This window comes from Chionomys nivalis, chromosome 3, assembly GCF_950005125.1.
Source record: "Chionomys nivalis chromosome 3, mChiNiv1.1, whole genome shotgun sequence".
Taxonomy (NCBI): Eukaryota; Metazoa; Chordata; class Mammalia; order Rodentia; family Cricetidae; genus Chionomys; species Chionomys nivalis.
The window spans coordinates 7901214-7922476 of NC_080088.1; positions in this window are offsets into that span (position 1 = coordinate 7901214).

Sequence of the window (21263 nt, forward strand, 5' to 3'; positions counted from 1 at the left end):
AGAACCCTCCACCTCCGCCTCTCAGGGCAGCTTTCAGCTTAGGTCACGAGGTCTTCACCCACAGAGCGCCTTGCCAGCCCACCCTGCTGATTGCCCCTGTGCTGCTTTGCAGCTGGCTGACTGAGCTTTCCTCGTAGGTGCCTGCGGCTCACACCTGCTTCTCCATAGATCTCACCTGTCCCCTCTGAAGCCCAGCAGCATTCTAGAGCCTGCAGGCCGCTCAGCCGTGGTGGCCCTCATTCCTCCATCAGTGAATCACTGGCGTCACTATCTTGCTATCGTATTTTAGGTTGGGGGAAATTGTTCCTTCAGGACTTAAGATGCCTCCAACCCTGCCTGAGATCCCGAAGTGTCGGGCCCTGTACACTGATCGGAGGCATTAATGATGATGTTTTAAGTGAAAAGAGCAGTTTTTATCCTATCTACTTGTTCATCAGTTACAAGGATAAATGACACCATCTGTAAAAAGCTAAGCCTAGAAAAACAGTTGTCTAAATTCCCCTTAATATTTTAGGATTAACATATAAGAATAAAAAGAAACAGCCCCAAATGGAGTGATAGTGTAGGACTTAGCATTGAACGTGAGCTGTAAGCAGGAATTGAGGGGAACTCAGAAAACTCTGCTCATTTGCATGTGTAATCACCCACCTGTGATCATTCCCCTGTTTGTCTATTCTGTCTTTCTCCTCCCACACAGGTTAAAAATACTTTGTATTCAAAATTGTTTTTTTCTAACCAAATACAATGAATTCTTAGAATTGGAGATAAAAATATGACTATTTGAGACAGGACTCTGACCTCAGCGGGTGCTCACTGAGTGTGCCGAGTGTGAGACAGGACTCTGACCTCAGCGGCTGCTCACTGAGTGTGAGTGAGATAGGACTCTGACCTCAGCGGCTGCTCACTGAGTGTGAGACAGGACTCTAACCGCAGTGGGTGCTCACTGAGTGTGAGTGAAATGGGACTCTGACCAGAGCACAGTGGGTGTGCAAATCTCAAGAGGGAATTTGGAGGTGAACAGGCCAGGGATAGACCATCCTGCTGCACTTAGTGCCAGGAGAACCAGCCATAGCTTTGTTCATGTAGATCCCACAGGGTACAGACACAGCCAGCCTGAAATGTCGCCCCTCCCATAGAAAGACTCCCCTTGTTATGTGATGGACATTGCTCCCCACAAGGACCCCGCCCCCCCGAAGGATGATCTCAGCAGGGCTGTCAGGTTTGCAGGAGGAAGTGGTCCCTGGGTCTCAGCACTGACAAGGAATTATACCCCCCCCCCCCAACCTTCCCTGGGCTGGGAGGACAGGAGTTTAACGAGAATGCCATCCTGGGACATGCAATCCCAGAATGACGAGGCCCAAGTGGAGCTGTGCTGAGTGACATCTCCATGGCAGTGGCTTCAGAAACCCAGACTCCAGGCTTTTCCTGTAGTCGTCCTTATCACCTTTGTGACTGGCTAGTGAGCTGGAGCTGCACCATGCGCTTTACCTCTTCCATGAACAGTTAGTGTCACTTAGGTGGAGCTAGAGTTTTTCCTTCCTGAATCAGACCACAAGGGGGCGCCTTTCACCACATAAATATCCACTACGTCTGGCTGCTCACTAGCACCGGGACAAACCAGAGGCTGCTGGAGTCTCTTCCCACTAACCAGGCATATCAGAAGCTTCTCAGTTAAATGGCACAGCCAGGGATCCCCCAGTCCCTTTACACCCCAGCCCCCATCAGATTACTAACAGTGTTTCAGCTCATCCCTAAAACTTTCCTCCTACGTCCCGCAAGCAGTCTCCCTGAGGCTCAGATTGCACATGGGAAGTTAATTATGGCTTCTCTTTCACTCGCTTCCTATGCTTCCGTGACTCAGGTTCTTTACTAAACCCCCTTCCCGAGTGCTGACTCCCTAATACCTGTGTCTGCCAGCTCCATTTGCCAACTGAGAGGTGCTGGGCTTTTGGGGAGATATACCTCTAATTACCCCACCAAAATGCCTGACTGGCTAGAGACTTCTCAAGAGTTCTCCATATTTGTCTCCATGTCACTAGTTTCTTTGGAAGGCCTAGGAGACGGTACTGTTAACGGAACAAGGCGTCCAAAGTACCTTCAGCCAGTCCATTTTCCAAAACGTAACTAGATGAAGGCAGCTAGAGTTGGCCCCTCTCTCTGCAGCTTCCATAGCCATGAATCTATAAAGAACCACAGATCAGAGCTTTGGGAGGTGCTGGGAACAGAGCTCAGCTGGTAAATGCTTGCCCAAGCCTGAGGATCGGAGTTCAATCCCTGGGACCCATATCAAGGTCTGGCCAGGGTTCTGAGTGCCTGTCGTCCTAGCCCGGGGAGGTAGAGAGAGGAGGTAGGACTCAATGGCCGGCCTGTCTAGCCTAATCGGTGAGCCTCAGATCCCAATGAGACCCTGTCTTAAAAACAAGGAGGATGGCTTCGAGGAATAACACCCAAGGTTGAACTCTGGCCTCCACGGGTACCTATAGCTGTGCACGCACGCGTACACACACTGTTCACTTCCCACAAATACTTGGAAAAAGCTATAGCTGTAGATTTCATTGTTAGTTCCTACATAATAGCATATAACACGATTTGCATAGCGTTTACATTGTATTAGGAATGAAAAGGAATCGGGAAGTAATTTAAAGCGTGTGCAAATGTGCCTCGGTTATGTACAAAATATAGCGCCGTTTTGTAGAAGGGCCCGTGGGTACCGAGAAGGGACTGTGTTTTATGTTTCCATTTGCTGAAACTGACGCTTGCATCCGTGTATTACATTATGTTCACCATAACAGCAGAGGCAAAGGTGGTTCTGTCTGGCAAAGGTACAGCCAGACAGGACCTGGCGCTCTGCATCTGGGTCCCGCCATGGCTCTAACAGATGGCCTCTTGTTTCCCAGCCTTGGTCTCCTCAACTGTGTAATGGGGAATTGGATTAAAATGACCTTCAAAGTTCCCTTTCAAATTCACTTTAAAAAATGGGAGAATGTTATGTTATTTTTTTTTTGTTAAGTATTTATTTTTTTGTGTGTCTGTGGAGGGAGTGCACGTTTCCGCGCATGTGGGGAGGTCAGAGGACACTACCGCGCATGTGTGGAGGTCAGAGGACACTACCGCGCATGTGTGGAGGCCAGAGGTCAGCTTGAGGAGTCGCTTTTCTCCATGTGGGTCCTAGCGGTCAAATCTTGCTGGTCAGGCTCGTCACCAGGCTCCTGTACCCCTTGCCGGCGTTCTGGCCCCTGCTGTATTTGTTTTAATTAGGTAAAGGTATGAGTGTCACTGATCTGAAAACCTGGACTCTGAAATCCAAATCTTTCCAAGACTGATGTAACCCCATGAGGGGAAAATTCCACAGCCAATCTCCTGTGCTGGGTCTCAGGGAAAAACGCCCGAGGCTAAATTTATTCTGTGCTGTTCCCTCCGCACTACCCTTGGAAGATGTGTATAGAAGCAGGGTTGCTTTTCTGTTGGGTCTCCGCTCCCTTCCCATTTATTTTATTTTTAAAATAAATTTTCATTTTATCATGCAAATATTTCAAAATCTAAACATATTTGAAATATCGGACCTTTTTTTTTCTTCAAGCATTTCGGATAGAGGGCACTCAGCTGATGCTGATTTGAAATGGACCGTGCCTGGGCAGGTAGAAGTTCCCAGGCAGCACCAGCCCTGATGGACATTGGTCATATCCTGCCTATTAGAGCAGGAGATCAGAAAAGAGGTTCGGAACAGAAGTGCCGCCCACGCGGCTGCTGCGGCGTGGCAGCTGTAGCTGGCTGGCAGGTGGCAGGTCTTGAAGATATTTTTGAATCGGCTCATAGAATTCTGAATAGAATTCAAACGTGGGCACGTGAGTGCTTTGTTTCACCGCCTCTCCGGCCCCCGACATTTCATCCACCATCGTGACTGTCAGGACACCCTAGTGGTTTCTCTGGTCATAACTTGCTTTGTTAAAGAGAGCTATCTTGCTGTAGTCATTTCACGGACTCAAGTTCCCCTGTCCTCTCCCCTCCATCACTGTCCCCCAACAAAGCCATAACGAAGTCAAACTGAATTAGTCAGCATTGGCTGTCAGCCCTGGAGCAGGACCCGCAAAGTCTCGTGATGCCAGCCTGCTGGGCACCGTCTCCAAGGCAACGGCGGCTGTCTCTCTCTCGGAAGGGAAGCCTAGAAGAGTCTGGTCCTGATGTGGTCCTTCAGAGAGTCAGTGTGGGGGAGACGGTCTGTGAATAAGGACACTGGCTGCTTTGTTCTCTTCTTGCTCAGGATATGTCTCATTCACATTAATTTCTCTCTCTCTCTGAAATCAGCCTTTGGATTGAACTGTTTGTGATGGGCGTTAAAAGCACATTCTGAATGCACCCAGACACTAGTCTCAAATGCCCTGATTCATTGCCTACTTTAAAAAGCAAAAGATTCAGATTCTCTCAGGAGAAGCCCAGATGAGATTAGCATGAGCCAAGACACATATAATAAAGGGTGCAAGTCCTGGTCCCCAAGCCCAAGGCCTCCCCTGCAATGCTCTTCACGCTCATAGGACTATAAAGTTTATTGTCCAAACCAGGACACATTGCCCGGTGGAAAAGGAAACTTCATGATTAAGCATTGTGACAGACACACACTCCCTGCCATCCAGGTGTTTATCACCCCCCCCCCCCCGCCCCCCGCCTCTCAGTGGGAACTCTTGAACAAATGCTCTCTCAGCCAGCGGAGTTAGAAGACCTCTGAGCTCTCCTGCAGGCTGCGGAATACGATCTAGTCAGAGGTCTGGAACAGAGAGAGGTGCGGCTGCAACTCTGAGGATCAAACAGACTGAAGGGAAGAGGCTCTGTGGTGCAGGATCCCAGGAAGGCAGGCTGGTCGAGCTGCCTGGCTCAGCGGGACTGCCATTCTGTCTAGTAGAAAAGTTTCGCCTTATGTCTGAGCAGGGCCACATGAAGCAATGCCGCCACAGTAAACAAGACAACAAATTAACTGCTGCAGAAAAAATTTTTCCTAAGCATTTGCTGAAGGTAGACACCAGCCAGCTGGGAAATGTGTTTAGTCTCAAACAATGATGCTAAGAGAAACTGGAAGAGCTGTATATATTAGCAGGGTTCTCTAGAGGAAAGGAACTGATTATATATATATATATATATATATATATATATACACATATATATATGGATTTATTAGGATAGCTTATGGCTATGGTCCAGCTAGTCAATCACTACCTACAGAAGATTCAAGAACCCAGTAGTTGTTCGGTCCACAGGCTGGATACTTCAGCTGGTCTTCAGTTTGTGCCAGAATCCTGAAGAACAGCCTCCTTCTTCCATGTCTTTATAGAGGCTGCAAGCAGAAGGTGTGGCCAGATTAAAGGTGCATCTTCCCACCTCAAGAAATCCAGATTTAGGGGGGGAGGGTAAAAAAAAAAAAAAAAAGAAATCCAGATTTAAACTGGGTCCTCCTACCTCAAATTAGTTGAGAAAAAAACAATTCCTTATAGGCGCACCCAGGTTTAGTTCCAGATATAGCGGAGCTGCCAGCCGAGACTTGCCTTCACAGCGTGTTTCCACCCTATCACATATACTCATCTCCGAGGTAGATGTGCACTCTCTCTTTGACCATAGGCTTCCTGATAAAGTAATCTGTACTTGGCTGAGTCTGAACGGGAAGGAGGGGATCCAGGTCTAGCCTGGAGTTCTCTATCACACGCGGAGTCCTGGGTCAATGCCCAGCACAGCATAAGCCCAGCGCGCTGGAGGATGCCAGTATTAGGGAGGAAGAGAAAGGAGAGCCAGAAGTTCAGGTCCCCCTCAGCTACAGGATGGGGCAGCCTGGGATACAAGAGACCCTGCCCGAGAGCAAGCAGCATGCAGGTCCAGGTAATGGAGACAGAGACGTAGCATAATCTGTACGTTTAACCAGGAATGGCCAGTAAGAGAGTTTATTAGTCCTTCCTTGCTGCGGCTTACACATTCAGACAGTTATAAAAGGCAGCTGCCAGCACATTCTTATTGTATTATGGACAGTTCTGCATCTCATCAGATATACACATGTGTCTGCGCACTGACAATGGCATTTCAGGACATCACATAGTTCTAGAAGCTGAACTCCCAGCATCAGGTTTGTGGTTCTTCCCAAACCCTCTCTGCCGTAAACGGTGACGCCATGCACGTACGGCCAGTCTGGGCTGCATGGGTGCGGAGAGTCCCCAACATTCTCAGTCTGGTTCTGTGTCTGGCTCACTGGTGGGATGGACACACGATAAAGGCAAAGAGAGACATGCTCCTGTCTCATTCAGACTCACCCGCAAGCCCGGCTCTAACCTCTCTGTTTAGTTTTCTTAACTCGCCACTTTATAGCAATTAGAGGAAATGACGTCTGTTCTTTGAACTGACTACTGAAGGGGTGGGAGACAGAAGAAGAAGAACTTGTTTATACAGCTAGAAAGCGACTTGTTTCTAGAAGGATTTGTTATTTTCTTTTCAAAATGTTAATAATTCTACTAAAATCAGCCTCCTTCCAGATTTTTTTGTAATCAATAAGTGATTGGGGAAGGCAGGGTGCCCGACTGGGCCCTTCTGGGGAGAAGGTATTAGAAAGGTTTGAGTCTGGTCAGGCTGCTTGTCCGCCTTCTGAACTGTCACAAATGGTCTGCAAAACTCCCCTTGTCGGAGGTGGCAGGGAGCTTGCTGTGTGGTGGTGGTGGCGGCGGCGGAGGTGGCAGGGAGCTTGCTGTGTGGTGGGTGGCCCACTGGTTCTATTTCCTTTCCACACCACTGGGGGAGGCTGTGCTCTGGGCAGCTCTCGGCCCTCAGTGTGTGTCGGGTCTGATGCTCTCCAGCCCTAGGGACAAAGGCCAACTTGCTGTCAAGATAAAAACAGCCATTGGAAGGGGAGTCTGGGAAAGAATTCTGATGAAGAATCCTGGGAATTCCAGCCTCACATGGGAGAGGGCTGGAGGGGGTGATATGAATGAAGAAATTGGCAGCGGTACTGACCCCATGAGCCAGCTGTGTAGCTGGAACCACACGGACTCCGGTACCTGTGTCTTCTCAGCGCAGTGGGAAAACCATGGGGGAACCACAGACCACACACAAAGGGGCCTGGAGTTTTCCTTTCCCCCAATGTTCCTCCTCACAGACTACCAATGTCTAACCTGAGAGTTAGGTCATGCTGGGGTACCCCGACTCCAGTGCCCATGGGAAGGTCATGGTGGGCACCTCCTCTCCCGTGCCCATGGGAAGAGCATTCCAGGGCACTCCCTCTCCAGTGCCTGTGGGAATGACCTCGGTACACAGACTGTGAGAGGTTCTGAGGGAACCCTTTCTGCTGAGCCCAGACATCCAGACCACGTAGAGGATGCTATACTCTTACCAAGTGCAGAAACGGATAGCTTTGAGTCCAGAGAGAGGACACCACCACGATCCACACCACTCTTGGGAGGCCTGGCACCACCAGCCCGCCAGTAAGGCAGCGTGTAGAAATTTCACAACCCTGTGATCCCCTAAATAAAATAGTATCTCTTCCTATCCATGTGGTAAAGTATTTTGGGTTAGAAGGAACTAGAAACCCAAGTTAACAGAGAAAAGAATTTTTGCGTTTTTCTACAAGGTAAAGCAAACATGTTTTCCTTTTCTGTCTGGGCTCCCAAACATTGAGCTCAAGTGTCAGGGAGATGGTTGGGGGTGGGGGAGGTAAAGACACTGCAAGCCTGGTGACCTGGATTTGCTCCCCAGAACCCACGTAAAGGTGGAAAGAGAATGAACTTCAAGATTGAGCTCAGCGAGAGGAAGCTGACTTGGACTGACGGAATGAGGACGTCTTTCTGGCCACGGCAAGCTGGCATTTGAAGAGGTGGAAACATGGCCACCCTCCTGGAGCGGAGACCTTAGGAGAGCCTTCCCTCCAACGGCTCCCTTGCTTTTATCCAAAGTTCTTGAATGATTATCTGTTTGTGACGTGATACAGACTGAGCACAAATCTATCAATGCAGGTGGGTGGTGGTGTGCAAGCCTTTAACCCCGGCACTCCGGAGGCAGAGACCAGCAAATCTCTGAGTTTTAGGCCAGCCTGGTCTACAGAGTGGGTTCCAGGACAGGCTCCAAAGCTACACAGAGAAAGCCTGTCTTGAAAAGACAACAAAACAAAACAAAAAAACCTGTATCAACGCGTTTCCACCAAGTTTTGAGCCACGTTGGTGGCCTGGGAGAAGGGGCTGTCACTGAGTCCCCCTAATAACGGCGACTTACGATTCAGTCGTTTTTAAAGCCTAGTGTCTCCCCAGTACAGGAGGCAGTAAAACCAATCTCTTCTTCAGTAGGGAGAGCCTGAGGAAGCCCCTGACTTGGAGTAATAGCTGCCTTTTGAGGTTGGCTTCAAATGTTAAGTGTTTTCTTTTTTGATTTGTTTGGTGACTTTATCTTTCCATTGACTGATAAATTATAAAGAGAGGGCTGGATCATATTTTCCTGTCAATGACATGACTGTGTGATTCATGGCTGCATAATATCCCATTGGTGTATATACGCCATATTTTCTTAACTCATTGACCTGTTGGCTATCTACACTGGTTCCATACAGTAGGTATTATAAACAGTGCCATGATAAATATAGATATGTTTTATTTAAAAAATAGTAAGAATATTTATGTTTTGTAATAAATATTGAAATAAGATTTAAGTTTCAAATAAATGCAAGTGTTGGGGGCTGGCAAGACCTCGCTGTGGGATGGTTTATTGGGACAAACAAAAGACTGAAGTCAGAAGACACAGCCTGCTTTCCCGCCCTCCTTTCTACAGGAGACGGCTGATTCCTGACAATCATTCTTCTCCTCTGTATAGGATTGTGAAAGTCTCCCTCAGGGAGCGGTTGACAGGCTTCTACACAAACTAACCCCTCACAAACAGCTTCACGAGTTCTGCCAGTGAGCCTTGGAGTCTTGGTCGGTCAGGGAGCCTTAATGAGAACTGCCCAAGTCATCTTGGCTTCCTTTTGGGGTCGCTCCAGAGTAAGTCGGAGAAAGTAACTTCATTTGTATCAAGAAGACAGAAATGCTTAGAAAGTCTCTGCCCACTGAACCCCTTTCTGTTATTTTTCTAGAGTCTTGATTCCTGCAACTTCCTCAGCCTGGGACGAGTCAAATTTACGGCTCCCAGAAAGGAGTCTAATGCTGTGACTGTAAGGGAGATGAGAGGGGGAGAGGGAGCAGGATCCCGAGGGCAGCAGCAATCCAGAGCCCAGACCTTTCTCTCTGGAGAAGGCAAAGTTCTGAGGAAGAAGTAGCTGCCCGGGTCAAAGGTTACACAAACATCACGCAGATGTGAAGGGTTAGAGAGGACTTGAGGGTCACTGGGGTCAACTGTGTCTTGGGGTCACACAGAGTGAAGCGAAGGGCTCCGGGGGACACTGTTTAGATCCTTGACCTTGTCAGGGCGGGGTGAAAGGTTTCCAATGTGGCTTTTGTCCCCCTCCAGCCCCCAGTGGTTTGAACACGCAGCAAACCCATTGACATTTGGCTATACATGGGACATGTGTCTTCACATCTTAGGGAGCCTTAGGAGCACCTCTGAGCCACCAGGTTCCTAGCTCAAGATGGATCAAGTGTAGCATCAAAGGACCCCAGTTCAAATCCCCAGAGTCATTGCCCTGAGGTGCTGGGCCAGCAGCACCATGGTGGTTCCCTTTGGCCCAAGGAGAGATTCCTCGTCAGAAGCATAGCAGGCTGGGGAGTGGGTGTCTGTGGTCATCTGTCAGGCTGTCATAGAAAAATGTCACGGTCCATGTGCCTCAGATAATAGACATGGTTTGCTTGAAGTCTGGAGGTTTTAAGTCTGAGAACGTGTCTTCTGTGTGCTTAGACTTCTCAGTATGCACGTGTGATGTCTGAATGAGAAACATATTCTGTAGGTGCACGTATCAATAATTGGCCCCCAGATTGTGGTGCTGTTTGGGAAGGTCTGGAACCTTTGGAAGGTGGAGTCTTGCTGGAGGAACCATCATGGGGAGGGCTTCGAGAGTTTGTGTGTTTACTTCACTTTCAGAGTGTTCTCTGCTTCCTGTTTGCAGTTGGAGGCGTAATCTCTCAGCTTCCTGCCAGGCCTCCCCTGCTGGTGTTCCTCTGGAACCAGTAGATCAAATAGACCCCACCTTCTGTGACTAGCCTCGCGTGGACTCTTCCTCTGGAACCACAAGCTCAGTTGAACCCCACCCTCTGTGACTAGCCTAGTGTGGACTCTTCCCCTGGAACCATGAGCTCAGATGAACCCCACCTTCTGTGACTAGCCTGTGTGCACTCTTCCTCTGGAACCACGAGCTCAGATGAACCCCACCTTCTGTGACTAGCCTTCTGTGTACTCTTCTCTGGAACCACGAGCTCAGATGAACCCTAGATTCTGTGACCCCCCTTGCTCATGGTGCTTATCACAGCAGCAGAAAAATAACCGATACTGTTGTCGTCTGTGTCTTCTCCGTGTGACCTTATGAGTCCTCTGTCCTCTGTGTACAGATATGTGTCCCAATCTTTTCTTTATATAGGGACACGTGTCGTGCTGTATTAGAATTCACCCTAAAAGTCTCATTCTAGCTTTATTATTATTATTTTTAAAAGTTCATCTTTGCCAGGTGGTGGTGGCTCACGCCTTTAATCCCGGCACTCGGGAGGCAGAGGCAGGAGGATCTCTTTGAGTTCGAGGCCAGCCTGGTCTACAAGAGCTAGTTCCAGGACGGGCTCCAAAGCTACAGAGAAACCCTGTATATATAAAAAAAAGCCTATCTTTATATATAGTAACATTCTAGATACTTGGAGCTAAGATTTCATATATTCTTTTGTGGTTCATCCTTCTAGCCGTGATGGTGGGGCTCACTAGAGAGGCATTTCCACCAAATCATTGTTTAGTGAAGACTCGTGGCGTATTTTTGTCAGGGTCGGCTCATTTTACTCTGCAGAGCTGTAGCTTTCTTCATGAGGAGCTCATTCCCGGAAAGAGGGATGATGCCCAGAGCCATTACAAACACACACACACACACACACACACACACACACACACACACACACACACAGAGCCCTGGAGGTGTGAGGGCGCAGGATTTGGGGGTTCTGCTCAGAATCATGCCACCGCATCCCAAGTGGGTTGAAGATGTCATCTTCTGAAGTAGTTTCTCTTGTCAAACAGGTGAGCGGGTAGAAGAAAGTGGGCTCAGTAGCCAGCTGACCCCCAGCCTTGCACCCGTGAAAGGCAGAGAGCCGGGGGAGGGTGAAAATTGGCACCAGCTGGAATTAATGACAAGGCCCTGTGCTTCCTGGACTGGAGGGCTTCCCATCAGAACTGGGCGGCAGTCAGCCACCGTCCATGACTGGCTAGCTTTATTTGGTCAAAAGTAACTCATCTATTTTTCTGCCTTCTGTACCCCAACAGCACATGTGTGACTGGGGAGTCTCAGAGAAAGGCGCATTCTGTGCCTTCCCATCAGCCACAGCCTCATCTGCCCTGGTGCCGGCCCCGGTGACACGGCTTGGCTCTCAGCACAGATCTGGCTGCTGCCTTCGGAGTCCTGAAGACCTGTCACTAAGACAAAGAGCCTACGAGAACTCTAGTGACACGGGGATGGAGTTAGAACAAGAGCCAGACACAGGCACTCTCAGCCCTGAGTTCTGGAACAAACTTTTCTCAGGGACACAGCCTTCCCTTCGCCGTCCATATGGGTGCATTCATTTTCATTTTATTTTTTAATTTTATATGTCTGAGTGTTTTGCCTGTGTGGATGTCTGTGTACTATGTGTGTGCCTGGTACCCTTGGAGGTCATAAGAGGGCACTGAGCCCTGGAACTGTAGCTGCGGATGGGTGTGAGCCACTATGTGGGCGCTTTATTGAACCTGGGTCCTCTGCAGGGGAGAAAAATGCATCTCTTTTGTCCCTGTGGGTGGATTTTAAAAATTGATGTTTACGTTTATTTACTTTGTGCATATGTGCACACATGTTTACACACACGTGCAATGCACACATGTAGAGGTCACAGGATGTTGGAGTCAGTTCTCTCCTTCCACCACGTGTATTCCAGGACTTGAACTCAGGTCACCATGCTTGCCAGAGGGCACCCGTACCCACTGAATCACCTTGCCAGCCCACGTGGATGGATCTTGAAACTTTTCCTGTATACAATGGACATCTTATTGTGGCTGCAGAACTTACATCCTCACTTCCTGGTCAGACTCTTGAGCCAAGTGAATGGTAAAAGAAGACCATGCCTCAGGGGCCCACTGATGAGCTTCTAACAGAACTGTGGAACTAGACAGAAGTGGACAATGGTGTCAGAAGGGAAACCAACTCAGACAGATCTAGATCCAGTTAGATCTCAAAGACAAGAGTGGGAACAAAGGGACAAGCCGTGCTGGCCCAATTGCTCATCCTAAAAACTGGGAGGGGGTGGTCAGAGTGTGGTTTGTTCTCCAAAGCTTGCGTGCCTGAGGCTGAAAAGGAACTGAGACCAGATTATGGAGCAAATCTGCCTCATCGTCCACAACAATCAGGTGAAACAGGCTTCCTTCTATTGCTGTGGGTTTTGCCACCTGGGAAGGGACCCCTCCTAGCACGTTCACTGTGGGGTCTGCTGGGGACTTGATGCAACACTTCCCATGTCAGTGTCAAAGCCGCGGAGAACTCATTTACCCTTGAGACAGATATGAATGGCCGTGGCTCAGAAACAGCAATGTAGGTTGCTGCAAAGACACATTCCACTGTGGAAATGTTTATAGGAGATTTTATTAGTTTATTAGGAGATTTTATTAGTTTCAAAACAAGGGGAGTCAAGACATTTATCACATACATTGATGGCAACACAGGTGGTGCATTAAAGCACGGTGGGAAATCAGCCATTGATTTCAGGTATGAGCTAAAGACATGCTTGGCCTCTGCACCGATGGGAAACAGTGATCTGGTATGGATCTCTCTTAAAGGGTCAAAGGACTGGACAATGAAAGGCATTCAAAGGAACTAGAGTCACCCAAGATAATCTAACCTGCAGCATTCTATGTCTTCAAAATCAGAGATTCTAATCAGTCAGAAATGAATCTTTGTAGACTCTTCAATTTATGTGGTATTGGGAGTGCTTCAGGGATAAGAACAATAATGATCTTTGTTTTTGAGGTTTACAGAGTAGGAAAACGTGATGACAAGCAAGTTGGGTCAATGTGCCTCACTTGTTCACAAAACACCATAGTGGGAAGGATCCACCAATCCCTCTCCCATCTCCTAAACCACCCCATATCAGCCCCCTGCTATGATTGCTCCTCAGGATGCCTGCCCTCTCCCCATTAGCTGGATCATCACAATGTAGTTCTTTATTTGCCATTGTCTTGTCTGCCGACTGAGTGGCTACCATCATACATAAAGGACAGTGAGCCTTTCGCATGGTTAAAGAACCTTTAAGAGCTGGAGTGTCTGAGAAGGCACTAGATTCTTGGGCACACCACCTGCGGTGGTTTGAGTGCAAATGGCTCCCATGGGCTCACAGGGAGTGTCACTATTAGGAGGTGTGACCTTGCTGGAAGAATTGTGTCACCGGGAGTGGGCTTTGAGATTTTAGATGCTCAAGCCAGGCCCAGTGACTTCCATTCCTTTCCTGTTGCCTATGAATCAAGATGTAGACCTCTCCTCCTTCTCCAGGACATGTCTGACTACATGATGATAACAGACTGAACCTCTGAAAATGTAAGCCACCATAATTAAATGTTTTCTTTAAATGAGTTTCCATGGTCACGGTATTTCTTCATAGCAATAGAACCCTAAGACTCCCTTAGATAGGATTTGCACTCATGGAATATGTTAGTTCCCATAGGTTGTTGTAGGGGAGTGAGCCAACCTCTGGGTTCTTGTCTCACTGTGAGATTTCTTCTGCACATGGCCCTGCCATTGTGATGCTACCTTTCATGAAGCCAGAGCCAAACAGAAGCAGATGACATACTTATAGGCCTATAGAACTGAGTTAAATAAACCTCTTTTAAAGAAAAATGCCAAGGTGTCAAGCATATATATATGCCTACTATTCTGGCACCAGGAGACTGAGGTAGGAGAACTACAAATTTAAGGCCAGTTTAGGCTTCATTAAGGCACCCTGCTTAAAAACATAACAAAACAAACAAACACAACAATAAGACAACTTTCTTTCTTTTTTTTTTTTTAAGATTTATTTATTTATTGTATATACAGTGTTCTACCTGAAGGCCAGAAGAGGGCACCAGATCTCATTACAGATGGTTGTGAGCCACCATGTGGTTGCTGGGAATTGAACTCAGAACCTCTGCATGAGCAGCCAGTGCTCTTAACCACCGAGCCATCTCTCCAGCCCAGGACAACTTTCTTAGAGTTTCTATTACTGTGAAGAGATACCGTGATCATGGAAACTCTGATAAGGAAAACATTTAATTGGGGGCTGGCTTACAGTTCAGCGGTTTGGTCCATTGTCTTGGTGGAAACACGGCAGCGTGCAGGCAGACATGGTGCTGGAGAAGCAGCTGAGATCTGGATCCAAGGCAACGGGAAGAAAGAGTGACAATGGGCTTGGCTTGAGCATCTGAAACCTCAAGGTCCACCCCCAGTGACACACTTCCTCCAACAAGAACACACCTTCTAATAGTGCCACTCCCTATGAGTGCAGGGGCCATTTTCATTCAAACCACCGCTACCACCACCACAACAACAAAACAAATTTTAAAATGTTCTCAGCTTCAGGCACTTTGTTCTAACAATGGGAAACAGACTGATACAGGGGCTGAAGGGTAGATAGACCTTGGTTGTCCTGCTTCATGGTGGGAGGAGGAAAGAATGGCTTCCCTCCAACACCATTGCTTTCCTCAAAGCCATTCAGCTTATGGGATATTTAGGGAGAGAAGTGTTTACTGAAGGCTTGGCGTGACAGCAGGAGAGCCCATGCTACAGGATGCCGACAGCTTAACCTTGACGACCAGCCATTAGCTCTCCTTGTCTTTGGTAGCCCACAAGCTTGCCTGCGGTTAGCAGTTCTTCACCAGGCTGCTTCCAAGGCTGCAGTTTGCTTTTGTATTCTTGGAAGTCCTCTCTTGGGATGGAGGGGCAGCATTTCAGCGCTCCCCCCTCCAGGGTACCTCGAGGAACATCAGAGGGCACTGCTAACGAAGGGAAGTCATCCCCCTGCTTGATTTCCACTTGCTGACGTCCCGGAAGGACCAGCAGGGACCTTGAAGTTTCAGCACTTCCGCCGTTCTCTCCTCTGTCTGTGTGGGTGGAAGGGCACAATTCGGATATTTATCTTCCCACTGAGATAAATGATGCTGTTCCCATTAGAAGGTAGTGCTGACTACAATCAGCTTGGCTGGTAATAGCATTCTTTTCTTTTATAGTAAAATCAGAACATAGGGTAATCAGTGGCCTCCTAAACATTTAACGGGGTCAGGAAATGAATAGTGTGAGCCTTCACAGCTAGGTCAGCTATTAGATAATTAATTTTCTATTTTTAAGCACAGTGTGTCTTGTGTAGATAACAATTCTTTTTTTTCAATGAACTCAGACTTGAAGAATTGAAGAATCCACATTACGCACTCACTGAAATCAGCATGTACTAGGCACATTGTTGATGGAGGAAGGTCATTGGTTAAAAATAAAGAAACTACTTGGCCCTCATAGGTTAGAACATAGGTGGGTGGAGTAAACAGAACAGAATGCTGGGAGGAAGAGGAAGTGAGCTCAGATGCAGGGCAGCTCCTCTGAGAGACAGCCGCCATACTCTCCTCTCAGAGGCAGACACGATGAAGCTCTGACCCAGGATGGACATAGGCTAGAATCTTCCCGGTAAGCGCACCTTGGGGTGCTACACACATGAACAGAAATGGGCCAAGCAGTGTTTAAATGAATAGAGTTTGTGTGTTGTTATTTTGGGGCATAAGCTAGCCAGGCAGCCATGAGCCGGGCTGTGGGAAGAGGCCTGCAGCTCACCACTACACATTGTTCTCCCTGTGAGCTCTTATGTCTGTCAGGCTATGTATCTATTGCTGTACCAACAGTACACTTGAAGAATTGTAGTACCTTGCCTGGTATTGTGGTTCACTTCTCTAATTCCAGCACTCAGGAGGCTGAGGTGTAAGACTGCCATGAATTTGAGAAGAATCTTGGTTACAGAATGAGATCCTATCTAAACAAAACAAAACAAAACAAAAAAGTATAGTAATTCTATGGTATATGTGGTGGTTTGAAAGAAAATGGCCCTCAAAGGGATTGGCACTATTAAGAGGTATGGCTTTGTTGGCTGTGGCCTTGTTAGAGGAAGTGTGTCACTGTGGAGGCAGGCTTTGAAGTCTCATATATGCTCAAGCCACACCCAGTGTCTTAGTTCACTTCCTGTTGCCTGCAAGACATAGGACACTTGGCTACTTCTCTAGCACCGTGTCTGCCTTCACACCCCGTCACACCATGATGACAATATACTGGACCTCTGAAAATTAAATGTGTTCCTTTATAAGAGTTTCCATGGTTATGGGGTCTCTTCACAGCAATAGAAACCTTAACTAAGACAGTATATTTTGATACTTTTCAGAGCAAATTCTCCTTGTGCTTCTCCCAAAAGATCTTGGTGCATGCATTGCTGGAAATCGAACACACAGCCTTTAGTATGCTAGGTAAGCACTCTGTGCCTGAGCTGTGTAATATGTATACAGATATTCCTGCTTTCTTAAAGCATAGCTCACATGTAATAAAATCAGCCAAAAATGAACCGAGTGTACAGTTGTTAGCTTTGATACATGAATATCACCATGTAGCTACCCTTATAGCTATGGCATATCTCATTTCCATCATCTAAAAAATTCCCTCCTGCTCATTTGCAGTCAACCTTCCCTTCAACCCTGGCCCCAGGCAACCATTGTTCTTTTTCCCCGTTCCTATTATAAAAGGAAATTGTACAGTGTGTAGTTTTTTGTGTCTGGCTTTTCTTCAGTGGCACAATGCTTTTTGAAACTGTAGGATTGTTCATTTGTTCCTTCTCGTTGCTGGTGGCCATTCACCCTGTGGATATTCGCTATTTGTCTAACCATTTACGTGGTGATGGCTGCTTGAGTCATTCTCATTCTTTGTCCCCCTGCCCCAAAGCCTTCTGAGTAGACACAGACTCCCATTTCTCTTGAGTAGACACCCAAGGGCGGGTTTCCTGGGTCAAATGGTAAAGTTTAACTTTGTGGGAAACGTTTAGGTGTTTCAGTTTCTGTGCATTTCTCACCAGCATTTGTTAGGTCCTGTTTTTACCTCTTCTGATAGCTGTGCAGGGCTCTGATAGCTGTGCAGGGCTCATCACAGCTGTTTTCATTTTCATCCACTTCATGACTGCACTGCTCAGTGTTGCGTCAACCTGACACAAGCTAGAGTCATCAGAGAGGAAGGAGCCTCCGTTGAGGAAGTGCCTCCATGAGATCCAGCTGTAAGGCATCTTCTTAATTACTGATTGATAGAGGAGAGCGCAGCCCATGGCTGCTGATGCCACCCCCGGGCTGATGGTCCTGGGTTCTCTAAGGAAGCAGGCTGAGCAAGCCAGGGGAAACAAAGCAGTAAGCAGCTCCCTCCATGGTCTCTGCATCAGCTTCTGCCTCCAGGACCCTGCCTGTTTGAGTTCCTGCTCCGACTTCCTATGGTAATGAACAGCAACATAGAAGTGTAAGCCAAATAAGCCCTCTCCCGTCCAACTTGCGTTTTGGTCATGGTGTTTGTCGCAGCAGTAGACGCTCCAGTTGGGACAGGGACAGATGATAGACATCCTTCATGCGCTCGTCACCTATAGAGTTTTGGTAAAGTGTCTGTTCGAGTGCTTCAACCATTTCTTTTTGAAATTGTCATGTTTTATTACTTCTGGGTTCTTATGTAAATCGTCTAGCCAGTATGTGGTGCTTGCTCATATACAGATGATGTATGTTATATTCAAGATGTTTGTGCCTATATCTTGAGCTAGCAGCAGACCTGGGCAATATCATCCACAAGGTACTGGTTTCGCAGTCATGAAAAATGCAAGAGAAAAGTGATTGTGGAGGCTTATGCTGAGGTTCTGTATAGCTATCAAGGCCAAAGAAGGTGCACCAGCTTCAGATTCCCTGAAAGGACCCCCTGTTACCCAGGCCATGTGTCAAGCCGTGAATGTAATACTTAAGTTTCATTGGAGATCTCAGGATTTTGGAGATGGGGGTATCTCCCAAGGAAAGCTACAGGCATGGGATGAGGCCAGCCCAAGACAGAGGTTCCACATGCTGTAGGAGCGAAAGCTGTTCAAGACCTTTGGAGCCCAGATGATTCCATCACAGTCCCAAGATGCTTGACATGGAGCTGTAGACGTCAATGCTTGCCCTGCTCTGTCTGGTCTTGCTTTGACCTGATTGTTCCTTGCTGTGCTCACATTCTTTTCTTTTAGAATGGGGGTGTTTGTTCTGTGCCTTTCTACACCGGGGATGCTTTGATATTACAGGAACTCGTTGTGGAGAGGTTGCCTGGAGTCTCAGAAGAGGTTTTGGACTTTTCAAGTGTTGGGACTGTTACCCACTATGGGGACTTTTAAAGTTGGATTGAATACATACATACTACAAAATTTGTTTTATGAGATGACCATGGACCAATGGGAGTCAGGGGTGGATTGTTGTGTTTTGAATATGAAATGTTCCCTGATGTACTATGTATTTGAACACTTGGTCCTCATCCCATGGCACTGCTTTGGAAGGTTATGGAAGGAAGTGGGGCCACTTGAGGTTTTAGAGCCCAGCTCCCCTTTGAGGTTGGTCTGTTTCCTGTCCTGCCACCACATGAGGAGGAGAAGGGTCCCAACTGAAGTCCTGGTGCCGTGGAGCCCCCTATCACCATGCCTCCCTTCTAGTGGAAGTAATTCTCCCCTTTAGAGTTGCTTCTTTATAATTAATTGCTGTGTGTGCGTGATGTGTATGTGCATGTGTGTGCCAGAGCGTGTATATGCGTGCCACAGCATGTATATGCGTGCCACAGCGTGTATATGCAGGTCAGAGGACAGCTTAGTGGAGGAAGTTCTCCTCTTCCTCCTTTATGTGGATTCTGAGGATCAAACTGAGGTGATTTACCTGCTGAGCCATCTCTCAGATCATGAGTTGTCTCTTTCCTTTTATTTTAAATTAAAGTTTTTTTTTTAAGTATATGTGTATTTTGTTTGCATGTATATGGGTCTACCACATCTATGCCTGGTGCCCACACAGAGGGTAGGAGAGGACATCAGATTCTCAGAAACTGGAGTTACAGATTGTGGCGGCGTAAATGAATGCAGAAAGATTATAAAAATATATACAGCTTTAATAAGGAAATAGACTTACAGGACCACAGGTTCCCGCGGAGAACAGGAAAGGCAGAGCAAAAAAAGGGGCTGCTGGGATCACGCCCAGCAGATTTATCAGTAAACATTAGCCCAAGGAGAACACGCCCCCAATGGGTGGGGCTATATCCCTACAACAGATGGTTGTGAGCTACCTTGTGGGTGCTGGGAATTGAACCCAGGTCCTCTGGAAGAGCAGTCAGTGCTCTTAAGCTCTGAGCCATCTCTCCAGCTCTCTGAGTTGTTGCTTGACAGATACCTGGTCACAATAAAAAGAATAACACACAGCTTTAGTTTCTCTCCCATGCGGAGCTTATCTTTCATCCGTTTAATCGTCCATAGAGCAGAGAGTGTTGTTGTTGGTGAGGTCCAATTCAACTTTTTTATCTTCTTTTTGGTATCATTCCTACGAGTGCATCACCTAAGCCATGCCCACAGATACTTTCTTCCTTGTTTGCTCCTAAACAGTTTGAAGTTCCGTATTCTTTACTTAATAATTGACTTTGGCCTCTTTTTGTATCTGGTGTGAGGTGTATGGTCTGTTTGCTATTCCTTTTATTGTTGCCTGTGGGGGCCAACTGCTTTAGCATTGTTCTTGGATGGACCATTCCTCCAACTTGCTTCTGCACCCTGCTCTTTGTGCAGGTCTGTGTCTAGGTTTCCAGTCTCATTCTGGTAACACTACACTACCTCGGAGGACCAGGCACGCCAGTGAGTAGCTTGCTCATGTGTTAGCACTCAGCTGAGAGCTGTTGGGTTGCTCCTTCTTCCACCTTTGGGTCTTTGCTGCCCCTGTACCTCACAGCCTCATAGCACAGTGGGCTTCCGTAGGTCAAGGATATGACATTTCTTTTTCTATGTGGGACACATGGCCTGCCACGCAGCAGGGACACGAGATTTGTTGCCTAAAATGAATAAGAGTTCCCTGGATGAACACTGCCTGCCTTCTAAAAGAGAGAGAAGAAGGAAGTTCTTGCTCCCATGTGACTGCTTCACAAATGAGGGGCTGAGGCATTTTCCTATGCGGCAGGGTGGGGAGTTTTTCTTCTCTCTCTCTCTCTCTCTCTCTCTCTCTCTTTCTCTCTCTCTCTCTGTCTCTCTCTCTGTATGGAATAATTCTAGAGAAAACAGTATATTCCTGGGCTGAATTTTCTCCCTCTGCATCAAAATGAACTAATTATGCTAAGTCCCATGGGGAAAATAATGTATTTTTGTACTTAAATTTACCTATTCTATTCCATTTAAAATACTGTGAAATACAGAGCAGGCATTGCTTTTATGTCCAGGCATCTTTGAGGTATGGCCGTCTATGGGGTTATTGCCCTCGTTCTGTGGGATGGGGGCGGTTAGGTTATTGGGAAACGGTCCATATGAGGTTGCCTCTTCCAGGACTCTGTGCGTGTTAGACATGCCATTTACCACCGAGAGGGGCCTCCAGCCCCGCAGTGAACTTTTGCTTCTGTTACTTCCGAGCGGTTGGAGTTGACACATGGGTGTCTCATCTCTTCCCTGTTAAGGGGAGGAAGAGCATCAGGAAGCCAGGCGGGGAACTCCCGGTTCCTTCTCTGATGTTCAGATTCTCACATCTCTGTTTCCAACAATCTGGTGGAGTAGACAGCCGACAAGACTGGGAAAGTTGGCCTCAAGTCTTGGTTCTCAGAAACTCCATGTTCCTTCCTTTTAAAAGCAAGGGAACGTAGTGACGCATGGCTCAGCAACACGAACGTGTTCAGCAAAACGTAGAATCAGGCCATTCACCTCCGGATGGACGTCGGAGTGCTTACACAAAGACACAGACACTACAGGGGGGTAGTAGAGTGGACCGCTCCCACCATCCAGTCTGTCACTGATGGAAACACTGATTGACACCGACCTTACTCTGAATATAGCGCACCATCCAGTCTATCACTTTCAGAGACTGAATCATAGAGAGGGACTGTTTTT